Source organism: Ranitomeya imitator, chromosome 3 (assembly GCF_032444005.1).
Source record: "Ranitomeya imitator isolate aRanImi1 chromosome 3, aRanImi1.pri, whole genome shotgun sequence".
In the NCBI taxonomy this organism is placed as follows: Eukaryota; Metazoa; Chordata; class Amphibia; order Anura; family Dendrobatidae; genus Ranitomeya; species Ranitomeya imitator.
In genome coordinates this window covers 757494076-757513005 of record NC_091284.1, presented here as the reverse complement: position 1 = coordinate 757513005, position 18930 = coordinate 757494076, and positions in this window count along the sequence as shown.

Here is an 18930-nt window from a genome sequence, read left to right as displayed (position 1 = left end):
TTAAATGCTGTTTTCCATTCATCGCCCCTTTTAATACGCACAAGATTATACGCACCACGAAGATCTATCTTGGTGAACCAACTAGCCCCCTTAATCCGAGCGAACAAATCAGACAGCAAGGGCAAGGGGTACTGAAATTTAACCGTGATTTTATTTAGAAGGCGGTAATCAATGCAAGGTCTCAGCGAACCATCCTTCTTGGCCACAAAAAAGAACCCTGCTCCCAATGGTGATGACGACGGGCAAATATGACCCTTCTCCAAGGATTCCTTTACGTAACTCCGCATAGCGGCGTGCTCAGGTACAGACAAATTAAACAGTCGACCTTTAGGAAACTTACTACCAGGAATCAAATCGATAGCACAATCACAATCCCTATGCGGAGGTAGGGCACTGGACTTGGGCTCATCAAATACATCCTGGTAATCTGACAAGAACTCTGGGACCTCAGAAGGGGTGGATGATGAAATAGACAGAAATGGAACATCACCATGTACCCCCTGACAACCCCAGCTGGACACAGACATTGATTTCCAATCCAATACTGGGTTATGGACTTGTAGCCATGGCAACCCCAACACGACCACATCATGCAGATTATGCAACACCAAAAAGCGAATATCCTCCTGATGCGCAGGAGCCATGCACATGGTCAGCTGGGTCCAATACTGAGGCTTATTCTTGGCCAAAGGCATAGCATCAATTCCTCTCAATGGAATAGGATGCTGCAAGGGCTCCAAGGAAAACCCACAGCGCCTAGCATACTCCAAGTCCATCAAATTCAGGGCAGCACCTGAATCCACAAATGCCATGACGGAATAGGATGACAAAGAGCAGATCAAAGTAACTGACAAAAGAAATTTCGACTGTACAGTATCAATGGTGGCAGACCTAGCAGACCGCTTAGTGCGCTTAGGACAATCGGAGATAGCATGAGTGGAATCACCACAATAAAAAAACACAGCCCATTCTGACGTCTGTGTGTGTTCTTGCCGTTCAGCTCTGGTCAAAGTCCTATCGCACTGCATAGACTCAGGTACATGCTCAGATAATACCGCCAAATGGTGCACAGTTTTACGCTCACGCAAGCGTCGACCGATCTGAATAGCCAAAGACATAGACTCATTCAGACCAGCAGGCATAGGAAATCCCACCATGACATCCTTAAGGGCTTCAGAGAGACCCTTTCTGAAAATTGCTGCCAGCGCGCATTCATTCCATTGAGTGAGCACAGACCACTTCCTAAACTTCTGACAATATATCTCTACCTCATCCTGACCCTGACACAGAGCCAGCAAATTTTTCTCTGCCTGATCCACTGAATTAGGTTCATCATACAGCAATCCGAGCGCCAGAAAAAACGCATCAATATTACATAATGCAGGATCTCCTGGCGCAAGAGAAAATGCCCAATCTTGAGGGTCGCCGCGTAATAAAGAAATAATGATCTTTACTTGTTGAACTGAGTCACCAGAGGAGCAGGGTTTCAAAGCCAGAAATAGTTTACAATTATTTTTGAAATTCAGAAATTTAGCTCTATCTCCAGAAAATAACTCAGGAATAGGAATTTTAGGTTCTAACATAGGATTCTGAACCACTAAATCTTGAATGTTCTGTACACTTATAGCGAGATTATCCATCAAAGAGGACAGAGCTTGAATGTCCATCACAACACCTGTGTTCTGAACCACCCAAATGTCTAGGGGAAAAGAGAGACAAAACACAGTGCAAAGAAAAAAAAATGGTCTTAGAACTTCTCTTTTCCCTTTATTGAGAAGCATTAGTACTTTGGGCCTCCAGTACTGTTATGAACAGGTGATTCAGAACCACAATGGACCTAGTGGTTAAGAGCACACAAGTGACCTGTTTAGTTACAAACATAGGACGAGCTCTGAGACGTGGGAACTCTGCTGACCGCAATCCCTAATCCTATCATACCACAAAGGTAAAGGTAGCCGTGGAGCGCTCCTGACCAGAACCTAGGCGCCTTGTCACAGCCTGAGAAACTAGCTAGCCCTGAAGATAGAAAAATAAGCCTACCTTGCCTCAGAGAAATTCCCCAAAGGAAAAGGCAGCCCCCCACATATAATGACTGTGAGTAAGATGAAAATACAAACACAGAGATGAAATAGATTTAGCAAAGTGAGGCCCGACTTACTGAATAGACCGAGGATAGGAAAGATAGCTTTGCGGTCAGCACAAAAACCTTCAACAACCACGCAGAGGGGACAAAAAGACCCTCCGCACCGACTAACGGTACAGAGGTGCTCCCTCTGCGTCTCAGAGCTTCCAGCGAGCAAGAAAAACCAATATAGCAAGCTGGACAGAAAATATAGCAACAAAAGTAACATAAGCAAAACTTAGCTTATGCAAGGCAGACAGGCCACAGGAACGATCCAGGAGATAGCAAGACCAATACTGGAACATTGACTGGAGGCCAGGAACAAAGAACTAGGTGGAGTTAAGTAGAGCAGCACCTAACGACTTAACCTCGTCACCTGAGGAATGAAACTCAGAAGCCGCAGCCCCACTCACATCCACCAGAGGAAGCTCATAAACAGAACCAGCCGAAGTACCACTCATGACCACAGGAGGGAGCTTGACCACAGAATTCACAACACTCCACTCCCTGGTGCATTCCTCTGTTATATGTGAGTCAATATTTGTATGCTTGGTATTGTCAGTTTACCCTTGTTTGGGTGGCGGCCCCAGCATCTTCAGCTTCAGAAGTATTCCTGGGAATAGGGCGAGCTAGGGTACCACCAATTGGTAGGGACAGGGAAGGAGCCCCGGGTCCCTGGTCACCCAACAGCTCTGACTGCAACCATTTTTTTATCCATTATGGATCCCATTAATGCTCTGATGGGGCATCTGCAGCAGCTCAGTCTGGAGGTGGCAGATTTACACATGGCTGTTTTGTAGCACCCTAATACATTTTGTGTAGGAATCACATTTCCCAGGCAAACTGTGGTGGAGCTAAAGATCACTTTGCCTGACAGGTTCTCTGGGGGGCGTGACAAGTTTGCTGTTTTCAGAGAAGTCTGTAAACTGTACTTTAAGTTACGTCCCGTTCCCTCAGGTACAGAGGAGCAATGTGTGGGGATAATAATATCGCTCCTTCAGGAGGATCCCCAAGCATGAGCATTTTCTCTCCCGTCTGACTCCCAGTCGCTTCAGATGGTGTAAGAATTTTTTCGGGTGCTGGACTTTATATACAATGACCCAGACTGCATATACTTGACTGAGTCCACAGTGTGCTAACTTCAGCAAGGAGACCAGCCGGTGGAGGAGTATTGCTCCGAGGTGGGCCACGGACTCTTAGTGGAATGATCCCGCACTCCATAGCCTATTCTGTGAGAGGCTTACAGTAAGGTTGAAAGATGCTTTAGCCCTGTATGAGACTCCAGTCTCCCTTGAGGCTGTGATGTCTTTGGCGATCCGGGTTGATCGCCATTTTCGCCAGAGACATAGGGAGACACCCCAAGGTGCAGGAAGTCCGGGGCCAAGGGAGATCAGAACTGAGTCATCTGAGGAACCCATGCAGGTGGGTGCGGCAACTCACTCTGGAAAACTGTCTGTTGTTCAGAGAAAAGGGGAGTGTGTTTTTTGTTTGGTAAATAGGGCCAGTTCATCTGCACGTGCCCTTCCCAATCTCGCATTAAGCAACCACCAGGAAAACTAAGAGGCCCGCGTTGCGGGGAGGTTAGCAACCCAGGTGTACTCATCACCTCTGTAGGTAGGACACAATTTTTTCTGTCAGCAGAAATGCACCTGAGTGAAATTAAGGTAGATATGTCTGCATTGCTGGACAGTGCAGTGGGGTTTAACTTGATCGATGCTAGGTTCATCCAGGTCCGAGGCTTCAATCCACATACGCCATTAACTCTTCCCCCTTGAGACAGAGGTATTTTACTCAAGTCATCTAAGGGTTACATCTTCAGGTAGGGGCCATGCACTCTGAGGTGATTGACTGTTACTGTATGTGCTAGACGGTCTGCCCTCACCTGTGGTTCTTAGACTTCCTTGGCTCAGTCTGCACAATCCGGTATTAGATTGGCCGACTCAGGAAATGGTGAAATGGAGATAGTATTGTCAGGGACACTGCTTGGGTACCTGGCTTGCTAGGGTGAATATCCAGTCTGAGCCAAAATACCTGTCTGATTTAGGGGATGTGTTCTCAGAGCAGGGATGCCAAGAAATCCCTCCCCATTGTCCTAATAACTGCGCCATTAATCTTGTTCCTGGTGCCAAGCTGCCTAAGAGCAGACTGTATAATATCTCTGGTTCAGACAGCCAGGCCATGAAGGACTATATAGCGTAAAGCTTGGCAAAGGGTCATACCAGACCATGCTCATTCCCCATTGCCGCGGGGTTATTTTTTGTAAAGAAAAAAGATGAGGGGTTACGCCCATGCTTAGATTTCCACAAACTCAATATGATCACGGTCCGGGATCCACATCCATTCCCTCTCATCCCAGATCTCTTTAATCAGATTGTAGGAGCAAAATGGTTTTCAAAACTGGATTTCAGGGGGGTGTATAATCTCATTGCATTAAAGGGAACCTGTCACCCCGTTTTTTCAGAATGAGATAAAAATACTGTTAAATAGGGCCTGAGCTGTGCGTTACCATAATGTATTTTGTGTACCCGAATTCCCCACCTATGCTGTCGAAATAACTTACCAAAGTCGCCGTTTTCGCCTGTCAATCAGGCTGGTCAGGTCAGATGGGCGTGGCGACATAGCTGTTTCTTCCCCCAGATCTTGCATATATTTCCGTTGGTGGCGTAGTGGTTTGCGCATGCCCATCTTCTGAATCCACTGGGCAGGAGAAGAAAAAACGCGCGATCGGCGCTATTTCCCTGGTGATCTGTGGGGGCGGCCATCTTCCTGAGGCCGCGCGTGCGCATATGGAGTCCTCTGCTGCCCGGGGCTTCAGGAAAATGGCCGCGGGATGCCGCGCGTGCGCAGATTGAGATCGCGGCGGCCATTTTCCTGAAGCAGAGTTCACATATAATCGTCCTTTCTCCTCGTCAAACTCTGTCTTCATAGAAATCTCTCAATCAGTGGTGAGGGGCGGGGTAATACAGGGCTCAAGATGCAGAGCTCTGCTACCATAACTGCTGCACCCAGTAAAGTAAGTGACTGATCAGCTCGTATCAGGGTCTCTGTCCTTACATCATGCTGTTGTCAGATTACATAGCAAAAACCTGGTGACGGATTCCTTTTAATACACAGAAGCATCCTTTGCTTGTTTATTCACAGTGTAATCATCTGCAATGCCGCATCATGGGTATTATTATTGCTTTCCATTTGGTTTATAATCCTTTGAGGATGTAAATGCAGAACATTGTATTTTATACCTTCAAATGCACAAACATAAAAGAGTCCGCAGTCGCGTCATAAAAAACAAACCTCAGGCTCGCTCGGCTTGTACAGGAATACTAAACATTTCCAGCTCCACTGAAAATAAGTCAATGGGCAGAAAATGAAAACATATATCATTGGCTGCAAGATAACGTTAAGTACATTTTTATAGACTACAAAATATCAGCTACATAAGACAGTAACTCAACAACAGCACAGCTGGAAATAACAAGAAAATCATGTACAGACGATGAAAGAGTGGAGTCCATAGACTTGTACTATGTTAGAAAACACCAAAACCTGCACTTTCCCCTCCTCTCGCCCCCACATTGTGGCCAGCTTCGGACTGGAGCACCTTGGGCCCACCAGAGAAAATCATTCTTGGGGCCCACTATGTAGTTACATAGAAATAAATACAAGACCACCAATTGTGCAGTAAAACACACTTAGATAAGGGTATAATATAAGGTAGTACACCCCTTAATTATAAAACCAAAAACACATGGGCCACCTGCATAGCGAACAAGTCTGTAGAAACCTGTTCACACCACCAAAGAACTTGAAAACACAAAAGCGCACAGAGAGGTAAAAAAAATACTCTGTTGTAAAAAAACACAGTAAATAAGCAAGTGCTAGTCAAAAAATGAAAAAATACAGGGTATTTAGTTAATACGTTTTTTTAAAAAAAAAGTATGTTCAGCTGCTCCAGCAATCGCCAAGGTATACCCATAATAGAGCAGTCCTGTCTAATGTATATAATCCCTATCTGATGTATTTCAAAACCTGATCATCTGTATAGTACCTGTATGTATTTTTTCATTTTTTGACTAGCACTTGCTTATTTACTGTGACTTTTTTACAACAGAGTATTTTTTGACCTCTCTGTGCGCTTTTGTGTTTTCAAGTTCTTTGGTGGTGTGAACAGGTTTCTACAGACTTGTTCGCTATGCAGGTGGCCCATGTGTTTTTGGTTTTATAATTGTTCTCTTGTTTCTACAAGACTGGGGAGTTCACCACTCCTCTGTGGGTCATTTGCATTGTAGCTGTTCCATCTCGCATGTTCTACGTGGATATTTTCTCTCTGAGCCCTGTTCATACAGGTACTATACAGATGATCAGGTTTTTAAATACATTAGATAGGGATTATATACCTTAGACAGGACTGCTCTATTATGGGTATACCTTGGCGATTGGTGGAGCAGCTTAACATACATTTTTTTGCAAAAAAAGTATTAACTAAATACCCTGTATTTTTTCATTTTTTGACTAGCACTTGCTTATTTACTGTGACTTTTTTACAACAGAGTATTTTTTTACCTCTCTGTGTGCTTTTGTGTTTTCAAGTTCTTTGGTGGTGTGGACAGGTTTCTACAGACTTGTTTGCTATGCAGGTGGCCCATGTGTTTTTGGTTCTACCATTATTAAAGTGAAATGAAGTCACTCCTCTCAGCGCCCATGGGGGCGTGGGGAAGCGTGAATACTCGTTTCACTTTAGCAGCAGGGACAGGTTTAGGCTTCCTGTCACCCGCGGCTGCTCCGCTGGTACGGGGGCCCCTTAGCAGCTGCGTGGTGTGCGCTTTTAGCGACACCCCACTTGCTGGGGGCCCCTGGAGCATCAGGGGCCCTAGGCAGCTGCTGGCACTGTATGCCAGCAAGCAGATGTCCGACCCTGATTGTAGCTGTCATCCTGTCTGTCAAGTTGTTACAAATTCCATTGCCTTCTATTCATACATGGGGAATGTTGACACGTTGAGTTTTTGCAGCTCTTCTGCGCTGAAAACATTGCCTCCTGTGGCAGGAGAAACTCAGTGTATAATACATCCATTTTGGCAGATTTTTTTACTTACATTTTAGTTGCATTTCTTTATTTATTTATTCATTCATTTCAATGGATGAAAAACGCTGCAAAAATGCTGAAAGATCTGACATACTGCAGATTTAAAAAAAAAAAAAAACGCACTGATGGTTAAACCCCTTCACAACCTTTGTCATATCTATACGTCATTGTCGGGTAGGGGTTTCCAACCCTTGACGTACAGGTACGTCATGGCGATCATGTCCGCGTGATCTCCGCCGGGAGCTTGGCTTAGATGATAGCCTAACCCTGGCTGTCACAGCCAGGAGTGGTGGTGCACCGCCCTCAGCTGTTTAACCCTCTAAATGCCGCAAACAATATCTCCCTTCTGACTGGCGCCTATGTGATATTATCGTGAGCGCCTCATCTTTATCACGGCAACCCGTGATGATGACTTCCGGGTCTGCCAGCTATGGTGGCCTGTTTAGACCATGCCAGGTGCATGCAATAGGAGTCTTTTATCAGTGCAGCACTAACAGGTATCATACATTGCAATGCATTATACCAGCGATCAGAGTAATAAAAGTTAAAGTCCCATAGAGGGACTAAGTAAAAAAGTAGTAAAAAAAGTGATAATATAAAAAAAGTCACTAAATAAATAAAAAAAATGAAAAAAAAACATTATACCAATAAATAGGTATCTTTATTTATATTTCTATTATTACTATCCTATCTTACCAACAGGATATTTTGAGCGCAAATTAACTTTTTTCCAATACATTAGGTATATTTATGTAAAAACAAAACTAAACAAAAAAAGTACACATATTTGGTATCACTGTGTTTGGAATGACCTGCCTGATCTATGAAACTAAAAAATAACGACCCACTGCTGGCCTAGATTTATGGCACTTCCATCAATCAGTATGAGGCCGGCGTCACACTAGAGAGAAATACGGTCGAGGGAGAGGCGCAAAAACAACGCATTGCACACGGACCAATGTTTCTCTATGGGGCAGCTCCCATCAGCCGTATATTTCTCTGCCGAATTTTACGGGCTGAGAAAATCACAGCTTGCTGCGATTGTCAGCGTATTCCTCCAAAAATACACCAATGCAAGCCTATGGGGGCGAGAAAAATATGGATTACACACAGCCCACACGTCTGCCTTGCGAGAAATACGCATCGGAGTCCTAGCCGGTCATTCAGTGTGGTGTACATTAAAATCATACTGACAGGTTAGAATAGAATAGATAAAATAAATGTCTACACATAGAATAGGTATATATACTGTATACCGTATATACTCGAGTATAAGCCGACCCCCCTAATTTTGCAACAAAAAACTGGGAAAACTTAATGACTCGTGTATAAGCCTAGGGTGGAAAATGCAGCAGCTACCGGTAAATGTCAAAAGTAAAAATATATACCAATAAAAGTAAAATTAATTGAGACATCAGTAGGTTAAGTGTTTTTGAATATCCATATTGAATCAGGAGCCCCATATAATGCTCCATAAAGTTTATGATGGTCCAATAAGATACTCCATAGACACATTTGCCCAATATAATGCTGCACAAATGTTGATTATGGCCCCATAAGATGCTCCATACAGACACTTGACCCGTATAATGCTCCACAAACGTTAATTATGGCCCCATAAGATGCTCCATAAAGATATTTGCGCCATATAGTGCTGCACAAACGTTGATTATGGCCCCATAAGATGCTCCATAAAGATATTTGCCCCATATAGTGCTGCACAAACGTTGGTTATGGCCCCATAAGGTGCTCCATAAATATATTTGTGCCATATAGTGCTGCACAATCAATGATTATGGCCCCATAAGATGCTCCATAGACACATTTGCCCCATATAGTGCTGCACAAACGTTGATTATGGCCCCATAAGATGCTCCATACAGACACTTGCCCCATTTGCTGTTGCTGCAATAAAAAAAAAAATCACATACTCACCTCTCCGTCGCTCAGGCCCCCGACACTTGCAATATTCACCTGCTCCTCGTTCCGGTGCCGCTCCATCTTCAGCGTCTTCTGCACTCACGTTCAGGCAGAAGGGACGCACTATCCACGTCATCGCGCCCTCTGACCTGAGCATCACTGCAGAAGACGCTGAAGACGGAGCGGCGCCAGAACGAGGAGCAGGTGAATATCGGGCAGCGCTGCGCTCCCCTCCCCGTTATACTCACCTGCTCCTGGCTCTGTGCAGTCCCTGCTTCCCTGGCGCCGCAGCTTCTTCCTGTATTGAGCGGTCACCGTTACCGCTCATTACAGTAATGAATATGCGGCCCCACCCCTATGGGAGGTGGAGCCACATATTCATTATTGTAATGAGCGGTAGCATGTGACCGCTCAGTACAGGAAGAAGCTGCGGCGCCAGGGAAGCAGGGACCTGCAGGGACTGCACCAGGAGCAGGTGAGTATAATTAGACAGCCCCCGCTCCCCCTCCCCTGCCGACCCCTGGGTATGACTCGAGTATAAGCCGAGAGGGGGACTTTCAGCCCCAAAAAATGGGCTGAAAATCTCGGCTTATACTCGAGTATATACGGTATATATATATATATATATACATATCATTGACACACACATATATACTGTATATTTATATTTCATACAGCGCTACATAGCATAAAAGCCGGTAATTAATTTGTTGGCTTTTGCTAACTCCTTACCAAACCCGACAGGATATGAGACATGGTTTACATACAGTAAGCCATTTCATAGCCGTTATATTTTTACATACAGTATCCCTCACTAATAATGTTAGTAGTTTGGTGTGTGCAAAATTTTGGAGCTCTAGGTGTTAAAATAAAGGGTTAAATCACGGAAAAAACTGGCGTGGGCTCCCAAGCAATTTTTTCCTTGCCAGAGTGGGAAAGCCAGTGACTGAGGGCAGATATTAATAGCCTAGAGAGGGACCATGGTTATTGGCCCCCCTGGCTAAAAAGATCTGCCCCCAGCCACCCCAAAAAATGCGCATCTGTAAAATGCGCCTATTACTGTACTTAGCCTCGCTTTTCCCATTCCCCTGTAGTGGTGGGATATGTGGTAATAAGGGGTTAATGTCACCTTGCTATTGTAAGGTGACATTAAGCCTGGTTAATAATGGAGAGATGTCAATAAGACACCTATCCATTGTTAATCCAACACTAGTAAAGGGTTAAAAATACACACAAACATTAAAAATAAAGTATTATAATGAAGTAAAATAAACACATGGGGTTTTATTATCTTTATTGTATGCTCAATCCAATTGACGACCCTCGTTCTCCTGCAAAAGAAAGGAAAATAATAAAACAACAATCTCCTATACCTGTCCACTGTACAGTCATGTCCCATGCTGTAAATCCATCTGAAGGGGTTAAATACATTTACAACCAGGAGCAGTGCTAATGTGACTGCTCCTGGCTGTAAAAGACTGGGGAATGAATGGAATGCAGGTAATGTAGCTTTGGGGACTTGCGGTGCCATCATAGAAGCTGCACCTCCTGATGGCATAAACTCATATGAACTGTAGCGTGGGAATTTTTCTGAATATTTTCTCACGCTACAGTTCATATGAGTTTATGCCACCAGGGGGCGCAGCTTCGGTGATGGTAGCGCAAGTCCCCGAAGCTACGCTACCATCATTTCATTCATTCCCCAGTCTTTTACAGCCAGTAGCAGTCGCATTAGCACTGCTCCTGGTTGTAACTGTATTTAACCCCTTCAGATAGATTTACAGCGCGGGACTTGACTGTACGGCGGACAGGTATGGGATAGTGTTGCTTTTTTAGTTTCTTTTCTTTTACAGGAGAACGAGGGTCGTCAATTGGATTGAGCGTACAATAAAGATATTAAAACACCATGTGTTTATTTCATTAAAATACTTTATTCATAGTGTGTGTGTATGTGTGTGTATATATTTTTAACCCTTTACTACTATTGGATTAATAATGGATAGGTGTCTTATTGACATCTCTCCATTATTAACCAGGCTCAGTGTCACCTTACACTAGCAAGGTGACATTAACCCCTTATTACCCCATATCCCACCGCTACAGGGGAGTGGGAGGAGAGTGGATAAGTGCCAGAATAGGTGCATCTTACAGATGCGCCTTTTTTTGGGGTGGCTGGGGGCAGACATTTTTAGCCAGGGGGGGCCAATAACCATGGTCCCTCTCTAGGCTATTAATCTCTGCTTTCAGTCACTGGCTTTCCCACTCTGGTGGAGAAAATTGCGCAGAAGCAGACACCAGTTTTTTCCATGATTTAACCCTTTATTTTAACACCTAGAGCTCCAAAAATTTGCACACACAAACCACTAACATTATTAGGGAGGAATTGTCAGATCTTCCGAACCTCCTAGAGTGAACCCACAGGACCGCGACAATGAACCTCCCAAGGGTGAGCTAACCAGGTGGACCACCCCCAATACAGGGAGCATTAGGGGCAGGCCCGAGGGAGACTATTGCCGTGGAAGCTGATACTCAGGAACAGAAAGTAGGAGCGGAGAAGATGCTGAACTGGCTAAAACGGAGACACAGGGCAGACAGGGTATGGCGGTAACACAGAACAGGCAGGGTAAGATAGACGCATAAGACTGAGCAAGGTATGGCGGACGCACAGGACAGCGCAAGGTATGGCGGACGCACAGGACAGCGCAAGGTATGGCGGACGCACAGGACAGCGCAAGGTATGGCGGACGCACAGGACAGAGCAAGGTATAGCGGGACCTGGGTCAAATGAGGACAAATGACAATCAAGCAAAGAGTAGGAGGAGAGGCTACCTGATATAGCAGGAGTTGCGCAGCACTACCGGGTCAGGATCCCTCCAGGATCAGGAAGGGGAGGAGGGGAGAGAGCGGAGACCAGCCTGAGGGATTGCGCGTGCGCCGACAGAGCAGGAAGGAGACGTGAGCAAGCGCTGGCGCTGAGAACCAGGGCCCAGCAAGGAAGGAAGAAGAGAGGAGACCAGGCGGCGCGTGGACAACCCGGGAGCACACAGAGACGAACTCGCAAGCCGGGAGCCGGAAGAAGACCCAGGAGAAGCAGCAGCAGCAACGCGCCGGGACAGGTAAGTATGAGAAAAGCCAGAGGGGGATGCAGGAGACATGACAGTACCCCCCTCCTTACGCCCCGTCCTCCTAAGCTTAGAAAGAAACAGCTAGAATTCGAGGAGCCTGGATGTTTTCTCGAGGCTCCCAAGATCTCTCCTCAGGACGAAAGCCTTTCCAATCAATTAAAAAGAGGGTCCTACCTCGAGATTTCTTCATAGCCAGTATGTCCTTAACTTCAAAGACATCTTGTGCGGAAATGGGTAGAGGCGACTGGCCAGTGGTAGGGTGAAATTGGTTAAATATGACTGGCTTGAGTAGAGAAACGTGAAACGGATTTGGAATGCGAAGCGAGGTGGGTAACTTTAACTTGTAAACGACATCATTAATACGAGCTAACACCTCAAATGGACCGATATACCGTGGACCTAACTTATACGAAGGGATCTTAAGCCGAATAAACTTGGAAGATAACCATACTTTATTACCAGGTTGAAAAGACAAAGAATCCAGACGCCTCTTGTCGGCATGTCTTTTAATTCTGTCTCTAGCTCGTTCGAGTGCGGTTTTGGTCTCCTGCCAGACCCTAGAAAACTCCTCGGACAGAAGATCGGCCGCCGGCACAACCGAGGCAGGGGATACTGGCAGAGATACACCAGGATGTTGCCCGTAGACGACAAAGAAAGGTGACTTGGAAGATGATTCATTAGTGTGGTTGTTGTATGCAAACTCGGCCCAAGGAAGTAGACTAGACCAGTCGTTTTGATGGACATTAGAGAAATGACGAAGATAGGTGACCAGGATTTGATTTGTGCGTTCTGCCTGACCATTAGTTTGAGGGTGGTAGGCAGAGGAGAAGTCCAAAATCACATCCATTAGTCTGCATAATGCACGCCAGAAGCGCGAGGTGAATTGAACTCCTCTGTCCGAAACTATGTGCTGAGGAAAGCCATGAATTCGAAAATTATGAGCAATGAAGATCTTTGCCAATTCGGGAACAGAAGGTAAACCAGGAAGAGGAATGAAATGGGCCATCTTGGAAAATCGATCCACGACTACAAAGATAACTGTATGACCTGAGGACCGAGGCAGATCAGTGATAAAGTCCATTGCAAGGTGTCGCCAAGGAGATGAGGGAACTGGAAGCGGATGCAATAGACCAGAGGGTAAATGTCTAGGAACTTTGTTCTTAGCACAGGATGGGCAGGAAGCGACAAAACTTCGGGTGTCTTGAGGAAGAGATGGCCACCAGTAGTACCGGGACACCAAAGAAAGGGTTTTCTTGAAACCAACATGGCCTGCCAGCTTGGAAGCATGACCACAACGTAAAACTTGCTTCCTGTTGCGCTCTTGAACAAAAGTCTTACCCGAAGGCAACGAAGTCAAGGTAACAGGAGCAACCAAGATGAACTTGTTTGGATCCACGATATGTGAAGGTCTCTCCTCAACATCGGCTGTCAGAAAAGATCTGGATAAGGCGTCGGCTTTGAAGTTCTTATTGCCAGGGCGGAAATGTAGCTCAAAATCAAATCGGGCAAAGAACAGCGACCACCTGGCTTGCCGGGGATTCAGTCTCTGTGCAGAGCGGATGTATGTCAGATTCTTGTGGTCAGTGTAGATCTTAAAAGAATGAACAGCTCCTTCCAACAAATACCGCCACTCCTCCAACGCCAATTTGATAGCCAGCAACTCTATGTCACCAATGGTATAGTTCCTCTCAGCCGCAGAGAAGGTCTTAGAGAAGAAGCTGCAGGTGACCAGCCGACCAGAGGAAGACCTCTGGGAAAGAACTCATCCGGCTCCGATTGCAGAAGCATCCACCTCCAAAATGAAGGGTTTGCTAATCTCTGGACGATGGAGTACGGAAGCTGTAGCAAAGGCTTGTTTCAAAGACTGGAAGGCTGTTGTGAATTCTGTGGCAGAGCTCCCTCCTGCGGTCACAAGTGGTACTTCGGCTGATTCTCTCTGTGAGCTTCTGTTGGTGGAGGGAAGTGGTACTGCGGCTTCTGAGTTTCCTCCCTCAGGTGATCTGGTGAGGTCGTTAGGTGCTTCTCTACTTAACTCCACCTAATGCTTTGATCCTGGCTTCCTGTCAATGTTCCAGTGTTGGACTTGCTTTTCCCTGGATCATTCCTGTGGCCTGCTGCTCTGCATAGCTAAGTTCTTCTTTGCTATTTGTTGCTATTTTTTCTGTCCAGCTTGTCTAATTTGTTGCTGGAAGCTCTGGGACGCAAAGGGTGTACCTCCATGCCGTTAGTTCGGTACGGAGGGTCTTTTTGCCCCCTTTGCGTGGTTTTCTTTAGGGTTTTGTGTAGACCGCAAAGTTACCTTTTCTATCCTCGCTCTGTTAAGAAAGTCGGGCCTCACTTTGCTGAATCTATTTCATCTCTACGTTTGTCTTTTCATCTTAACTCACAGTCATTATATGTGGGGGGCTGCCTTTTCCTTTGGGGTATTTCTCTGAGGCAAGGTAGGCTTATTTTCTATCTTCAGGCTAGCTAGTTTCTCAGGCTGTGCCGAGTTGCATAGGCAGAGTTAGGCGCAATCCACGGCTGCCTCTAGTGTTGTTTGGAGAGGATTAGGGATTGCGGTCTGCAGAGTTCCCACGTCTCAGAGCTCGTTCTATGATTTTGGGTTATTGTCAGATCACTGTATGTGCTCTGACCGCTATGTCCATTGTGGTACTGAATTGCCTTTCATGACAGTACAGGAAGCCAAAAGTACTAATGATTCTCAATAGAGGGAAAAAAGAAGTTCTGAGACCATTTTTTTTTCTTTGCACTGTTTTTTGCCTTTTTTTTCCCCTAGACATTTGGGTGGCTCAGTACACAGGTGTAGCGATGGACATTAGAAGTCTGTCTTCATTTGTGGATCAGCTCTCGGCAAGAGTACAAAAGATTCAAGACACTATTGATCAGAAATCTATGTTAGAACCAAGAATTCCTATTCCTGATTTGTTTTTTGGAGATAGAACTAAGTTTCTGAGTTTCAAAAATAATTGTAAACTATTTCTGGCCTTGAAACCTCGCTCCTCTGGTGATCCAGTTCAACAGGTTTTGATTATTATTTCTTTTTTGCGCGGCGACCCTCAGGACTGGGCATTTTCTCTTGCGCCAGGAGATCCTGCATTAAGTAATATCGATGCGTTTTTCCTGGCGCTCGGATTGCTGTACGATGAACCTAATTCAGTGGATCAGGCAGAGAAAAATTTGCTGGCTCTTTGTCAGGGTCAGGATGAGATAGAGGTATATTGTCAGAAATTTAGAAAGTGGTCCGTGCTTACTCAATGGAATGAATCTGCGCTGGCAGCTATGTTCAGAAAGGGTCTCTCTGAAGCCCTTAAGGATGTCATGGTGGGATTTCCTATGCCTGCTGGTTTGAATGAGTCTATGTCTTTGGCCATTCAGATCGGTCGACGCTTGCGTGAGCGTAAATCTGTTCACCATTTGGCGGTATTACCTGAGCTTAAACCTGAGCCTATGCAGTGCGATAGGACTTTGACCAGAGTTGAACGGCAAGAACACAGACGTCTGAATGGGCTGTGTTTCTACTGTGGTGATTCCACTCATGCTATCTCTGATTGTCCTAAGCGCACTAAGCGGTTCGCTAGGTCTGCCACCATTGGTACGGTACAGTCAAAATTTCTTCTGTCCGTTGCCTTGATCTGTTCTTTGTCATCGTATTCTGTCATGGCATTTGTGGATTCAGGCGCTGCCCTGAATTTGATGGACTTGGAGTATGCTAAGCGTTGTGTTGCATAATCTGTTGTTTGGAGAGGATTAGAGATTGCGGTCTGCAGAGTTCCCACGTCTCAGAGCTCGTTCTATGATTTTGGGTTATTGTCAGATCACTGTATGTGCTCTTACCGCTATGTCCATTGTGGTACTGAATTGCCTTTCATGACAGAAGGCGTTCTCGGCCTCCGGGTACCAAGAATGAGGGTTAGCTCCCTTGCGGATCAAAGCGGAGATAGAGCCGGACAGGGTAGAAACATGTGGGATGAACGGCTGGTAGTAATTGGCAAATCCAAGGAATCGTTGGATCGCCTTGACGCCTTGAGGACGCAGCCAGTTCAGCACGGCGAAAAATTTTCCCGGATCCATATGTAGACCAGAGTCAGATATGATGTACCCTAAGAATGGTAGGGACGACTGTTCAAAGGTGCACTTTTCTAGCTTGGCATACAGACGATTCGCTCTAAGACGTAAGAGGACTTGACGGACGTCTCTTCTGTGGGTAGAAAGATCTGGAGAGAATATAAGAATATCGTTCAAGTACACCACCACACAAGAATAAAGTAGATCCCGGAACACATCATTCACGAACTCCTAGAAGACAGCGGGAGCGTTGCACAGACCAAAAGGCATAACCAAGTACTCGTAATGACCATCCCGGGTCTTGAATGTGGTTTTCCACTCATCTTTGGGACAGATACGGATGAGATTGCAGGCCCCACGGAGATCCAATTTAGTGAAGATACGCACACCAAGGAGACGGTCAAATAGTTCTGGAATGAGAGGAAGTGGATACTTGTTCTTAATCGTGATATTATTGAGACCTCGGTAGTCGATGCAAGGACGAAGAGTACCATCTTTCTTCTTGACGAAAAAGAACCCAGCACCAGCGGGAGAAGATTTTCGAATAAAGCCCTTGGCTAAGTTCTCTTGGACATATTCGGTCATAGCTTGGGTCTCAGCAGTGGACAGAGGGTAGATCCGGCCCCTTGGAGGAGTGGAACCTGGAACAAGGTCAATCGGGCAATCATGTGGACGATGCAGAAGAAGGATCTCCGCCTCTCTCTTATTGAAGACGTCAGCAAAGGCCACATAAGGCAGATGGTAAATCTGGAGACACAGAAGTTGATTGAGAAGAGGTTTTAAACTGGACAGGAAGCAAGCACTGATTTTGGCAGAGATGTCCCCAACGCAGAATGTTCCCAGACCGCCAGTCGAGAGTAGGCTCGTGCTTCCTCAACCAAGGGAGACCGAGAAGAATAGCATGAGACAAGGAGGGTAGTATGTGAAAGACAATTCTCTCTCGATGTCGAACTCTGATCTGTAATTCCAGTTCTTTGGTAACCTGAGTAACAGACTCCCGCATGGGTTGACCATCGACCGAAGCTATGACAGCGTGGAACCAGCACAGAGTGGGAGTCCTGATGGGGACCCCGCAAAGGTACAGGAATCGGACCGGGTGTAACAACTTGTACCCTAATTTCCTGTCTTATTCTATAAACCTGATGCTATACCAATGCTTATTTCCTAGCTCTTCATCCTAATACTTTACCTAGTCTTGTAAAGATGCACAACTGTATGCTGCACATGGGTCATCACATATAAAACTATTATAAGAACATTCTACAGAGTCAGTCAAGTTATCACAAAAATGTACCTGTTTTATCAGGAAGGGATGCAAGGCATGAATTGATCCTGACATACCCTTACATGTCAGTAAAGGCCTTAAAGATGAAAGAAATGTCATGGTGACTTTCAACCCTGACCTAAATCCTAAAACTTCTGGGCCCAACAGTCACCTCTTTGATCAGTGTCTGAGAGGCTATGGTTGGTGCTGCATAAAAAGTTGATCAATAGGTTAAGAAGCTGACAGACTCCATGGAATGGAAGACTTATAGCCATGGTCACACATCACATTTTCGCTGTGTTTTAAAACTTAGCATTTTACTGTCCCAGCAAAATGAATGTGATTTCAAAAGTGGCTATATTGGTCACTGATTTTTTTTTTAAATGTCAGAATTGTACACTGCTCAAAAAAATAAAGGGAACACTACTGTAAAATCCCACATCCTAGGCATCACTGAATGCAATATTCCAGTTGTAAATCTTTATTCATTACATAGTGGAATGTGTTGAGAACAATAAAACCTAAAAATGATCAACGTAAATCACAACTAATATCTCACGGAGGTCTGAAGTTGGAATGATGCTCAAAATCAAAGTGGAAAATGAAGTTACAGGCTGATCCAACTTCAGTGGAAATGCCTCAAGACAAGGAAATGATGCTCAGTAGTGTGTGTGGGCTCCATGTGCCTGTATGATCTCCCTACAACGCCTGGGCATGCTCCTGATGAGGCGACAGATGGTCTCCTGAGGGATCTCCTCCCAGACCTGGAGTAAAGCATCCAACTCCTGGACAGTCTGGTGCAACTGTTGAGGGAGGATCTAAAGTGATCCTTCACGGTTGACTCAGTGATTTCCAAATTAATCTAAAGGGCGTTGCCGGCAACAGAAAATGACCAGACGGAGACTCGTGCCTCTGTGTGGGGGATCGAGCAGATCTCTGGGCCCCGTTTATTGTGTATGAGTTTTCATAGTCATAGAAATTATACTTCAACCAATCAGCATAAGAATACGCTCACAGTTCTTAACCTATAAGAATACAAGAAAAACTTAACCCATGAGAATACAGGAAAAATGGAAACTACAGATATGGTCATGTCTTTTTGGCATAGTAAAACATATTAACAGATGCCTCAGTCTTGTATAGCGATACCCCCAAAAGTCTCTTATCTGGCTCACTCGAGTTAGAATACTCAAGGTCTTTATACCAATTATGAACCATAGACTAGCTGAATAACAAAATATTATCTTCGTGAGAAACAGGACAGAGTTATTTCATAGCAGCTGTAACCTTCTAAGTAAATAACAGAATTTATCTTTAACCAACAACAAGATGGAGTCAAAGCACAAAATGG